Genomic DNA, 13,304 nt, shown 5'->3' on the forward strand with positions numbered 1-13,304 from the left:
AGCGGTATCAGCCCCAGCCTCGCACACAAAGTCTCCGCAGCACCTCAAAGCACACCCCCTCTTCCAGCGCTTTTCCTCCCACTTCACCTTAACTCCTCCATGGACACCTCATCCTCCTACAAAATCCCCTGTAAATCACAGAGACGACCCCCCCCCCACCGCCCCCGGTCCGCTGACAGCACAGCCTCCAACAGCGAGGAGACAGGCACTATTCGGAAGGTCGGGAAGACCTTCCTTGCAAAGTCCAGCACCCGCATATACCTAAAACATTCTCCCCACGCCAACCCAAACATCTCGGTCAGCTCCTCAAAGCTCGTAAACTGCCCTTCCAGAAACAGGGATTCTATAATTCTAACTTTTAAAAAATATTTCAGAGGAGCCAATTATATTTCTTTTCCATTTAAGGGGCAATTTAGCGTGGCCAATCCACCCAACCAGCACATCTTTGGGTGTGAATATAATTCTAACTTAGGATGAACACTCGTGTGCCCTACTGAACTTAACTTTACCCCTTGTCATTGTCAGCAATCCCTTCTTGGTGCAATATGTAGATAGTCCAACGAGGGAAGGGGCAGTACTGGATCTGGTATTGGGGAATGAGCCTGGACAGGTGGTTGAGGTTTCAGTAGGGGAACATTTTGGGAGTAGTGAGCATAATTCCATATGTTTTAGGGTACCTTCGCCACAGATTTTTGGGCACAAAAGGCAGGACGTCCCTTGAGGAAGTAGGATCCAGAGAGCAGGAGTTACATCCTTTTCCTTCCTTCCCTGCTCCCACCCTGCCTCCTCATTAAGACACTGGGACTCAAAGGGTGACCCAGTTTGATGGACAGGTTGTCTCTATTCGAAATAATGGGGGACAAGCTCCACCCAGCTATGAAAATAATGCCCCCAACGTGATGGCGGCCGCACATGCTCAGTGCTGCACATTGCCCCCAATAAAGATGGTGATCATTAACCGGGACGATTTAAGGGATCTTTGGCCCCGCTCAGTACAAATGGGATTGATGAGTTTTTGAGGGAGTTTGTAGATGACAGAACCTGAATAGAAATTGTACCGTCCACACGCCAGCTCCATCATACGCTCTGATCTGTGATTTTCCGCTTACAAATTACAGATCCGAGAAAAAAAGCATCCACCCCTCGCCATTTCCCGCACTGCGCATGCTTCATTCACTGCCCCTCATTCGCTCCGATTGGTTGGAGGACCAGCTGCTCCCATACAGTCCTCCAGTCCCGCCCCCTATTACTAGTGGTCAGGAGCCGCCGTCAATCATTCCCCTGGGCATTGTGATCTGGAGCATGTGCAGTGCGGTTGATGAGGTGAGACAGTAGCGCGCAGGCGCAATGCTATTGTTCGTCTGGAGGAGAGTCCTTTGTCCCGCGGAAGCAAAGTTAGTGTCAGGCGGTGGGAGGGAGGATCCGCAAACCCTTCACAATCATTGTCAGCTCCCTGATTTGCAGCTGCGGGGCTTCTCCCTCCTAGGAACAGGCCCAGGTTAAAGGTCACCATCCTGCTTCAGCGATTGGAGGATGGTTCACATCAGAGGATGGGGGAGGGGGGAGACAATAAATAAGAGCTTACACTTTGCACTCAAATCAATGACGACTCTGATCTCTGGAAAGGAAGGAAGCCCTGGGAGGTGGGCGGGGAGGATTCACAAACACCTGCTGGAGGCCCCAAACCCCCAAGAAGAACCCACAGATCCTGATTTTGCAGCTCCCGGGGCTTGTTTGCTTCAGCTGCGGCTGTCTTGTTGAAACAACAGAGTGAGCGGAGCATCAGGGTACCAGTGACCAGGAGAGAAAATTACCCATTTATTCTCACTCTACACAAAGGGACTTGAGAACTGAACCCAGCCAGAGTGGAGGGAGCGGGTAAACTGTAAGGAAAGGAATTTTGAAGATGGTTTGAAAGGTTTGGCAGACTGACAAACTCTCATGGTGAAAATTAAAGGTAAGCCTGCACGGGTCTGCGTGAAGAGGTGGGCGGTGTTGGGTGGGCTGCTGACAGAAATGTGAGGCCAGGGAGGGGGTGGTTGGCTGCCAGAACGGTTGGAACAGAGTTCTACATAGGTCCAGTCGACGAGTCAGACACCCAAGCAGCAAATCTCAGTGGATTCAAATATGGCCCATAAAATGTGGGCTGGTTTGGATCCCAGCATAGGGAGGAGGGAGAATGGATGTGATGAGGATTTACTGTTTCACAGAAAGAAGTGCAGAAAGCCTGTTCCATACAAATGAAAATTGTCTCTCCTTCATTTTTATTCGGTGTTGACAATGATGATGTTTAGAAACTCTTTTTATGGGAAATTTGAAATCTACAGGTGTGAAATCGTCGAACCTGGAGAGATACAAGGACATCCACACCACAGACAAACCATGGAAATGCGGGGCCTGTGGGAAGGCATTCATATCTCCACCCCAACTGGAAACTCATCTGCGTAGTCACTCAGGGGAGAGACCTTTCACCTGCTCCATGTGTGAGAAACAATTTAATCGATTGTTCAACCTTCGCACACACCAGCGAATTCACACTGGAGAGCGGTCATTCATCTGCTCTGTGTGTATGAAAGGATTCAGCAGTTCATCACACCTGCTGAAACACAAACGTGGTCACACTGGGGAAAGACCGTTCATCTGCTTCAAGTGTGGGAAGAGATTTACTAATTCACCTGACCTTCTAACACACCAGCGAGTTCACACCGGGGAGAGGCCTTTCAACTGCTCCATGTGTGGGAAGAGATTCACGCAGTCACAAAACCTAATGAGACACAAATAACTCAGTGGATTCAAATATGGCCCATAAAATGTGGGCTGGTTTGGATCCCAGCATAGGGAGGAGGGAGAATGGATGTGATGAGGATTTACTGTTTCACAAATGAGACACAAATGAGTTCACAAATAACTTTTGGAAGTAGATTCAGCTGAACGGATGATCTCAGTGTCAGTGACAAAGAAATCAATGAGCTCCTTGCACTTGTTTGAAGTCAGGAAAGAGATTTAAGAAGATATTCATGAAGAACAGAATCTGGGTTGTCTTTGCTTCCAGGAACAATCCAGAAATAGTGATCAGTTTAGGCAGAGGAGAGCAGGGCCAGGTAGAGCTGGATGTGTTGCTGCTGCCTCTGGTAATCAACAGTTCAACCAGTTGATAAGACTGCGCCAAGTGAAAAGGGAATTGGTAAGAGTGAGAAAATGGGCAGCAAATTATCTTCAGGTTTACAGATGATAAAAGTTGGGAAGTTGGTCAGGAGTATGTTGCAATCATCAAGTTTAAAGATAACAGTTGCATAGATGTTGGTTTCAGAGCAGACACACTGAGGTGAGGGCAATATTATTGAGCTGGATATAAACAGTCTTAGTGATGGTGCAAATATGTAGTCAAAAGCTCATCTGGTCAAATATGACATTGAAATCTGCATTAGTCGCACACAGTGCGCGTACCACCTACAAGATGCACTGCAGCAACTCATCAAGGCTCTTTAGACAGTACTTTTCAACCCTTGACCACCTCATACGACAAGAACAGCAGACACAGGAGAACACCATCACCTGCAGGTTCCCCTCCAAGCCACACAACATCCTGACTTGGAACTATGTCACTGTTCCTTCACTGTTGTTGGGTGAAAATCCTGGAACTCCCACCCTGGCTATGCTGTGACTCAACCTACACATCATGTATTACAGCGGTTTGAGAAGACAACTCACTACCATCTTCTCAAGGGCAATTTGGAGTGGGCAATGATTTCTCCCAGCAATATCCACGCCCTATGAAAGGATAAAATAAACACAGTTTCCAGGGAGGTGGATGGTGACTAGAGAATGGAGTTTGTAGCAGGGCCATAAGACAATGGCTTCACTATTTATTTTTTAAAATAAATTTTGAGTTCCCAATTATTATTTTCCAATTTAGCGTGGCCAATCCACCCACGCTGCACATCTTTGGGTTGTGGGGATGACACCCACGCAGACACTGGGAGAATGTGCAAACTCAATGACTTCACTATTTCCGATGTTTAATTGGAGGAAATGTCTGTTCACCCAATTCTGGATGTCAGACAAGTCAGGACGATGTGTGAATTGGAGGTGGTGGTTTTCATATACACCCCTTACTTTGGGGAAGTTGGGGGTTTGAGATTCTGTCAAAGTTATTGTTCAAGTTAGACCATAAGACCATAAGACACAGGAGCAGAAGTAAGGCCATTCAGCCCATCGAGTCCACTCCACCATTCAACCATGTCTGAAGTTGTAGTTGTATAAAATCTGTCTCTTTCACCTCTTGTCTCTCCACTTCTATTTGTCCCCTTCTGCTCCCAAAGTGTCCAGAGTCTAGTGTCGGCCCACTGACCCAGGGTGACCGGTCGCCATCTTGGTAGAAACAAAGTAGAAACTTGGTAGAAGTGGCGCACGTGTGGCCATTTTGGTGAAGGAACAGGAAGTGGAGGCTTCAGGGTCCCAGTGACCAGAAGAAAAATCATTCTGAACCCTGGACCAGCTCTACCCTCCCATCCAATAATTTTAATATTCAAACATAGTTTTCAGTTGATATTTTTGAAATTCTCTCGTACTGCCCACTGCAAAACCTTCATTGAACTACCTGTATCACAATGGCAGTTGAGCAAAACTCAGTGAGTTCCAGGATCTGCCTGAAAAGGCAGCGATACGATTCACTAATTAATTTTAAAAGAGAGGTGGATAGTTACCTGAGGATGAGAAGGTGCAAGGCGAGGGACATGAAACTGGACTGAGGGACTGAACAAGTCCGTTCTTTCTAAAAGTCAGCACAGGAAAGATGGGCTGAACAACCCCCATCGCCCCCCTCTTGTGCAATGCATCTCTACGATTCTCGGAACCTGAATGGAAGCAAAATAAAATCCGAAATCGTTATTGGTCATTTTACTAAATGTAAAGAGGACACTGTCCATCAAGAGCTACTTAAGAGCAGAATAAACAGGAGCAGTTGGAGGACATAGAGCCTGCTCCACTTTTTCTCCTTGTCGCCATTTTCCTTCTTTCCCCCTGTATCCAATAATCTGTTGAATTCAGTCTTGAATATACTCAGCGACTGAGCATCCACAGCCTTCAAGGTGTTGAATTCCAATTGACAAACTTGAATGAAGAGACGCCTCATCTTATTCACATATCGCCATTGACATCTCAAGATGTTTTACCGGAGGATAGGCAGACAGTGGTTCCTACAAATAGTTGTTTGTGGTTCATTGCAGTTCCTTGACAAGGTATTGGCTGTATTGTGAGTGTTGTGAAGGCTGAGCTGACTTTTCTGGTAGGCCTGCTTTCCAGAGATGATCAGACAAGAGTAATGCTGCTGGGCTCAACGCTTTTTCATCAACAATGATTCAGCCTCTGCAGGAAATTGAGAAAAGAGGCAGCATTGCTCTGCGGCCACACAGGATAGTACTGGTTAGATTCAATGTCTTTATCCAGAGGGTGTGGAACTTGCTGCCACAGGGACTGGTTGAGGAAAACAGCATGAATGCACTTAGCAAGTTGCAGACACAAGAGAGAAAGGAGTAGAAATACCTGCTGACAGAGAGAAGTGATAGGCTCATGGGGAATATATACACTGACACTGGGTACAATGACCTGTTTTTGTGCTGTCTATTGAGTTTCATTCTACTTTGATTCTTTTTACAGGGTATGGAATGGAAAGACTTACAGGCAGCAAACTCAAGGTTTGAGAGCCTTTTGATTTCTCAGGATATGAATATCATCGACCCCTGAATGTGGAAGGAGAAATGTTTGTCTTCTATGTGAAAGGAGAAATGTTTGCACAGAGTGCTGAATTTGGTGCATTTTGAGTGCTATAGTAAGAGTTTGGTGACCGAGGGAGTATAAGGCTTCATTTTTATCTAAAGTTTAGTCTTTCTTTTATTTAGTTAATTAACTTAAAAGTTGCTGTTTGGTTTTGAAGAAGGTGAATTTTCAATCAGCTTTAAACAAGCTTCTACTTGTAGGCACTTGCAGCTGGAGCTTGTTAATTAGTTAATTGGATTAGGCCAGTTTTCAGAGGCTAGATTCACAGTATAAAAGTGATCCCCTACAGTGCAGACTTTGTTTGCACTGAGTGCTGAATTTGGTGCATTTGAGTGCTATAGTAAGAGTTTGGTGACCGAGGGAGTGCTGAATTTGGTGCATTTGAGTGCTATAGTAAGAGTTTGGTGACCGAGGGAGTGCTGAATTTCGTGCATTTGAGTGCTATAGTAAGAGTTTGGTGACCGAGGGAGTGCTGAATTTGGTGCATTTGAGTGTTATAGTAAGAGTTTGGTGACTGAGGGAGTTAGGTGAGGAGGGAGTAAGGTGCTCCTTTCATTTTGTTTCCGACATTTCCGCAAAGAGTGAGAAGAGAGCCAGGAGTTTACAGAAAGTGTAGCTGACTGGGAGCAGAGTCGGAGGGCGAAGATCTAGTTAGTCCACAGGGCGGCTATATTCTGTCAGGTAAGAGGGGATGGAGGCTAGGCCAGTTGCATGCTCCTCCTGTAGGATGTGGGTGGTGAGGGATACCACCGGTGTCCCCGCTGACTATACCTGTGGGAAGTGCACCCAACTTCAGCTCCTCAAAGACCGTGTTAGGGAACTGGAGCTGAAGCTGGATGAACTTCGGATCATCCGGGAGGCAGAGGGGGTGATAGAGAAGAGTTACAGGGAGGTAACCACACCCAATGTACAGGACAAGAATAGTTGGGTTACAGTCAGGGGGAAAAAAACAAACAGGCAGACAGTGCAGGGATCCCTCGTGGCCGTTCCCCTTCAAAACAAGTATACCGTTTTGGATACTGTTGTGGGGGATGACCTACTGGGGGAAGGCCCTAGCGGCCAGGTCTCTGGCACTGAGTCTGGCTCTGGAGCTCAGAAGGGAAGGGGGGAGAATAGAAAAGCAATAGTTGTCGGAGATTCAATGGTTAGGGGAATAAATAGGAGATTCTGTGGTCGCGAGCGAGACTCCCGGAAGGTATGTTGCCTCCCGTGTGCCAGGGTCAGGGATGTCTCGGATCGTGTCTTAGAACATAGAACATAGAACAATACAGCGCAGTACAGGCCCTTCGGCCCACGATGTTGCACCGAAACAAAAGCCATCCAACCTACACTATGCCATTATCATCCATATGTTTATCCAATAAACTTTTAAATGCCCTCAATGTTGGCGAGTTCACCACTGTAGCAGGTAGGGCATTCCACGGCCTCACTACTCTTTGCGTAAAGAACCTACCTCTGACCTCTGTCCTATATCTATTACCCCTCAGTTTAAAGTTATGTCCCCTCGTGCCAGCCATATCCATCCGCGGGAGAAGGCTCTCACTGTCCACCCTATCCAACCCCCTGATCATTTTGTATGCCTCTATTAAGTCTCCTCTTAACCTTCTTCTCTCCAACGAAAACAACCTCAAGTCCATCAGACTTTCCTCATAAGATTTTCCCTCCATACCAGGCAACATCCTGGTAAATCTCCTCTGCACCCGCTCCAAAGCCTCCACGTCCTTCCTATAATGCGGTGACCAGAACTGTACGCAATACTCCAAATGCGGCCGTACCAGAGTTCTGTACATCTGCAACATGACCTCCCGACTCCGGAACTCAATCCCTCTACCAATAAAGGCCAACACTCCATAGGCCTTCTTCACAACCCTATCAACCTGGGTGGCAACTTTCAGGGATCTATGTACATGGACACCTAGATCCCTCTGCTCATCCACACTTTCAAGAACTTTACCATTAGCCAAATATTCCGCATTCCTGTTATTCCTTCCAAAGTGAATCACCTCACACTTCTCTACATTAAACTCCATTTGCCACCTCTCGGCCCAGCTCTGCAGCTTATCTATATCCCTCTGTAATCTGCTACATCCTTCCACACTATCGACAACACCACCGACTTTAGTATCGTCTGCAAATTTACTCACCCACCCTTCTGCGCCTTCCTCTAGGTCATTGATAAAAATGACAAACAGCAACGGCCCCAGAACAGATCCTTGTGGTACTCCACTTGTGACTGTACTCCATTCTGAACATTTCCCATCAACCACCACCCTCTGTCTTCTTTCAGCTAGCCAATTTCTGATCCACATCTCTAAATCACCCTCAATCCCCAGCCTCCGTATTTTTTGCAATAGCCTACCGTGGGGAACCTTATCAAACGCTTTGCTGAAATCCATATACACCACATCAACTGCTCTACCCTCGTCTACCTGTTCAGTCACCTTCTCAAAGAACTCAATAAGGTTTGTGAGGCATGACCTACCCTTCACAAAGCCATGCTGACTATCCCTGATCATATTATTCCTATCTAGATGATTATAAATCTTGTCTCTTATAATCCCCTCCAAGACTTTACCCACTACAGACGTGAGGCTCACCGGCCTATAGTTGCCGGGGTTGTCTCTGCTCCCCTTTTTGAACAAAGGGACCACATTTGCTGTCCTCCAGTCCTCTGGCACTATTCCTGTAGCCAATGATGACATAAAAATCAAAGCCAAAGGTCCAGCAATCTCTTCCCTGGCCTCCCATAGAATCCTAGGATAAATCCCATCAGGTCCCGGGGACTTATCTATTTTCAGCCTGTCCAGAATTGCCAACACCTCTTCCCTACGTACCTCAATGCCATCTATTCTATTAGCCTGGGGCTCAGCATTCTCCTCCACAACATTATCTTTTTCCTGAGTGAATACTGACGAAAAATATTCATTTAGTATCTCGCCTATCTCTTCAGACTCCACACACAATTTCCCATCCCTGTCCTTGACTGGTCCTACTCTTTCCCTAGTCATTCGCTTATTCCTGACATACCTATAGAAAGCTTTTGGGTTTTCCTTGATCCTTCCTGCCAAATACTTCAGGATCCTTAAGGGGAGGGGGAGCAGCCAGAAGTTGTGGTGCACATTGGTACCAAAGACATAGGTAGGAAAAGGGGTGTGGAGGTAATAAACAAGTTTAGAGAGTTAGGCTGGAAGTTAAAAGCCAGGACAGACAGAGTTGTCATCTCTGGTTTGTTGCCGGTGCCACGTGATAGCGAGGCTAGGAATAGGGAGAGAATGCAGTTGCACACGTGGTTGCAGGAATGGTGTAGGAGGGAGGGCTTCAGGTATTTGGATAATTGGAGCGCATTCTGGGGAAGGTGGGACCTGTACAAGCAGGACGGGTTGCATCTGAACCAGAGGGGCACCAATATCCTGGGAGGGAGGTTTTCTAGTACTCTTCAGGAGGGTTTAAACTAATTTGGCAGGGGAATGGGAACTGGATTTGTAGTCCAGCAACTAAGGTAGCCGATATTCAGGACGCCAAAGTGTGTAATGAGGCAGTGGGGAAGGGAACACTGACAAAGGAGAGTACTTGCAGGCACGGAGATGGGTTGAAGTGTGTATACTTCAACACAAGAAGCATCAGGAATAAGGTGGGGGAACTTAAGGCATGGATCGGTACTTGGGACTACGATGTGGTGGCCATCACGGAAACTTGGATAGAAGAGGGGCAGAAATGGTTGTTGGATGTCCCTGGTTATAGATGTTTCAATAAGATTAGGGAGGGTGGTAAAAGAGGTGGGGGGGGGGGGGGGGGGGTGGCATTGTTAATTAGAGATAGTATAACCACCGGGGCAGCAACGTAGCATGGTGGTTAGCACAATTGCTTCACAGCTCCAGGGTCCCAGGTTCGACTCCGGCTTGGGTCACTGTCTGTGCAGAGTCTGCACATCCTCCCCGTGTGTGCGTGGGTTTCCTCCGGGTGCTCCGGTTTCCTCCCACAGTCCAAAGATGTGCAGGTTAGGTGAATTGGCCATGATGAATTGCCGTTAGTGTCCAAAATTGCCCTTAGTGTTGGGTGGGGTTGCTGGGTTATGGGGATAGGGTGGAGGTGTGGACCTTGGGTAGGGTGCTCTTTCCAAGAGCCGGTGCAGACTCGATGGGCCGAATGGCCTCCTTCTGCACTGTAAATTCTATGATAACAGCTGCAGAAAGGCAGTTCGAGGAGTATCACCCTAATGAGGTAGTATGGGTTGAAGTCAGAAATAGGAAAGGAGCAGTCACCTTGTTAGGAGTTTTCTATAGGCCCCCCAATAGTAGCAGAGATGTGGAGGAACAGATTGGGAAACAGATTTTGGAAAGGTGCAGAAGTCACAGGGTAGTAGTCATGGGCGACTTTAACTTCCCAAATATTGAGTGGAAACTCTTTAGATCAAATAGTTTGGATGGGGTGGTGTTTGTGCAGTGTGTCCAGGAAGCTTTTCTAACACAGTATGTAGATTGTCCGACCAGAGGAGGGGCAATATTGGATTTAGTACTTGGTAATGAACCAGGGCAAGTGATAGATTTGTTAGTGGGGGAGCATTTTGGAGATAGTGACCACAATTCTGTGACTTTCACTTTAGTAATGGAGAGGGATAGGTGTGTGCAACAGGGCAAGGTTTACAATTGGGGGAAGGGTAAATACGATGTTGTCAGACAAGAATTGAAGTGCATAAGTTGGGAACATAGGTTGTCAGGGAAGGACACAAGTGAAATGTGGAACTTGTTCAAGGAACAGGTACTACGTGTCCTTGATATGTATGTCCCTGTCAGGCAGGGAAGAGATGGTCGAGTGAGGGAACCATGGTTGACAAGAGAGGTTGAATGTCTTGTTAAGAGGAAAAAGGAGACTTCTGTACGGCTGAGGAAACAAGGTTCAGACAGGGCATTGGAGGGATACAAGATCGCCAGGAGGAAACTGAAGAAAGGGATTAGGAGAGCTAAGAGAGGGCAAGAACAATCTTTGGCAGGTAGGATCAAGGAAAACCCCAAGGCCTTTTACACATATGTGAGAAATATGAGAATGACTAGAGCGAGGGTAGGTCCGATCAAGGACAGTAGCGGGAGATTGTGTATTGAGTCTGAAGAGATAGGAGAGGTCTTGAACGAGTACTTTTCTTCTGTATTTACAAATGAGAGGGACCATATTGTTGGAGAGGACAGTGTGAAACAGACTGGTAAGCTCGAGGAAATACTTGTTAGGAAGGAAGATGTGTTGGGCATTTTGAAAAACTTGAGGATAGACAAGTCCCCTGGGCCTGACGGGATATATCCAAGGATTCTATGGGATGCAAGAGATGAAATTGCAGAGCCGTTGGCAATGATCTTTTCGTCCTCACTGTCAACAGGGGTGGTACCAGGGGATTAGAGAGTGGCGAATGTCGTGCCCCTGTTCAAAAAAGGGACTAGGGATAACCCTGGGAATTACAGGCCAGTTAGTCTTACTTCGGTGGTAGGCAAAGTAATGGAAAGGGTACTGAAGGATAGGATTTCTGAGCATCTGGAAAGACATTGCTTGATTAGGGATAGTCAGCACAGATTTGTGAGGGGTAGGTCTTGCCTTACAAATCTTATTGAATTCTTTGAGGAGGTGACCAAGCATGTGGATGAAGGTAAAGCAGTGGATGTAGTGTACATGGATTTTAGTAAGGCATTTGATAAGGTTCCCCATGGTAGGCTTCTACAGAAAGTAAGGAGGCATGGGATAGTGGGAAATTTGGCCAGTTGGATAACGAACTGGCTAACCGATAGAAGTCAGAGAGTGGTGGTGGATGGCAAATATCCAGCCTGGATCCCAGTTACCAGTGGCGTACCTCAGGGATACGTTCTGGGTCCTCTGCTGTTGTGATTTTCATTAATGACTTGGATGAGGGAGTTGAAGGGTGGGTCAGTAAATTTGCAGACGATACGAAGATTGGTGGAGTTGTGGATAGTAAGGAGGGCTGTTGTCGGCTGCAACGAGACATAGATAGGATGCAGAGCTGGGCTGAGAAGTGGCAGATGGAGTTTAACCCTGAAAAGTGTGAGGTTGTCCATTTTGGAAGGACAAATATGAATGCGGAATACAGGGTTAACGGTAGAGTTCTTGGCAATGTGGAGGAGCAGAGAGATCTTGGGGTCTATGTTCATACATCTTTGAAAGTTGCCACTCAAGTGGATAGAGCTGTGAAGAAGGCCTATGGTGTGCTCGCGTTCATTAACAGAGGGATTGAATTTAAGAGCCGTGAGATGATGATGCAGCTGTACAAAACTTTGGTAAGGCCACATTTGGAGTACTGTGTACAGTTCTGGTCACCTCATTTTAGGAAGGATGTGGAAGCTTTGGAAAAGGTGCAAAGAAGATTTACCAGGATGTTACCTGGAATGGAGAGTAGGTCTTACGAGGAAAGGTTGAGGGTGCTAGGCCTTTTCTCATTAGAACGGAGAAGGATGAGAGGCGACTTGATAGAGGTTTATAAGATGATCAGGGGAATAGATAGAGTAGACAGTCAGAGACTTTTTCCCCGGGTGGAACAAACCATTACAAGGGGACATAAATTTAAGTTGAAAGGTGGAAGATATAGGAGGGATATCAGAGGTAGGTTCTTTACCCAGAGAGTAGTGGGGGCATGGAATGCACTGCCTGTGGTAGTTGAGTCGGAAACATTAGGGACCTTCAGCTATTGGATAGGTACATGGATTACGGTAAAATGATATAGTGTAGATTTATTTGTTCTTAAGGGCAGCACGGTAGCATTGTGGATAGCACAATTGCTTCACAGCTCCAGGGTCCCAGGTTCGATTCCGGCTTGGGTCACTGTCTGTGCGGAGTCTGCACGTCCTCCCCGTGTCTGCGTGGGTTTCCTCCGGGTGCTCCGGTTTCCTCCCACAGTCCAAAGATGTGCAGGGTAGGAGGATTGGCCATGATAAATTGCCCTTAGTGTCCAAAATTGCCCTTGGTGTTGGGTGGAGGTGTAGAGTTTGGGTAGGGTGCTCTTTCCAAGAGCCAGTGCAGACTCAGGGGACCGAATAGCCTCCTTCTGCACTGTAAATTCAATGATAATCTATGATTAATCTAGGACAACGGTTCGGCACAACATCGTGGGCTGAAGGGCCTGTTCTGTGCTGTATTTTCTATGTTCTATGTTCTATCTGCGGGAAGGTCAGTGTGACTGGAAAAAGCACCGAGACACATACATACGCAAGTGAATGTGTTCCAGTGAGCTGACTGTGAAAAGAGCCTTAACCAGTTACACAGCCTGAAAAAACATCACATCATTCACAGCAGAGAGAAACTGTACACGATGTTCTGTGTGTGAATGAGGCTCCAATCTGGAGAGACACAAGGTCATCGGCACCATGGAGAAACGGTGGAAATGTGGAGACTGTGGGAAGGGGTTCAAATCTCCATCCCTGCTGGAAGCTCATCAACGCAGTCACACTGGGGAGAGACCATTCACCTGCTGCCTGTGTGGAAAGGGATTTACTCAGTCAGCACACCTTATGAAACATCAACTTGTGCACAGT

The sequence above is a fragment of the Scyliorhinus torazame genome, chromosome 5 (genome assembly GCF_047496885.1).
Source record: "Scyliorhinus torazame isolate Kashiwa2021f chromosome 5, sScyTor2.1, whole genome shotgun sequence".
NCBI lineage: Eukaryota > Metazoa > Chordata > Chondrichthyes > Carcharhiniformes > Scyliorhinidae > Scyliorhinus > Scyliorhinus torazame.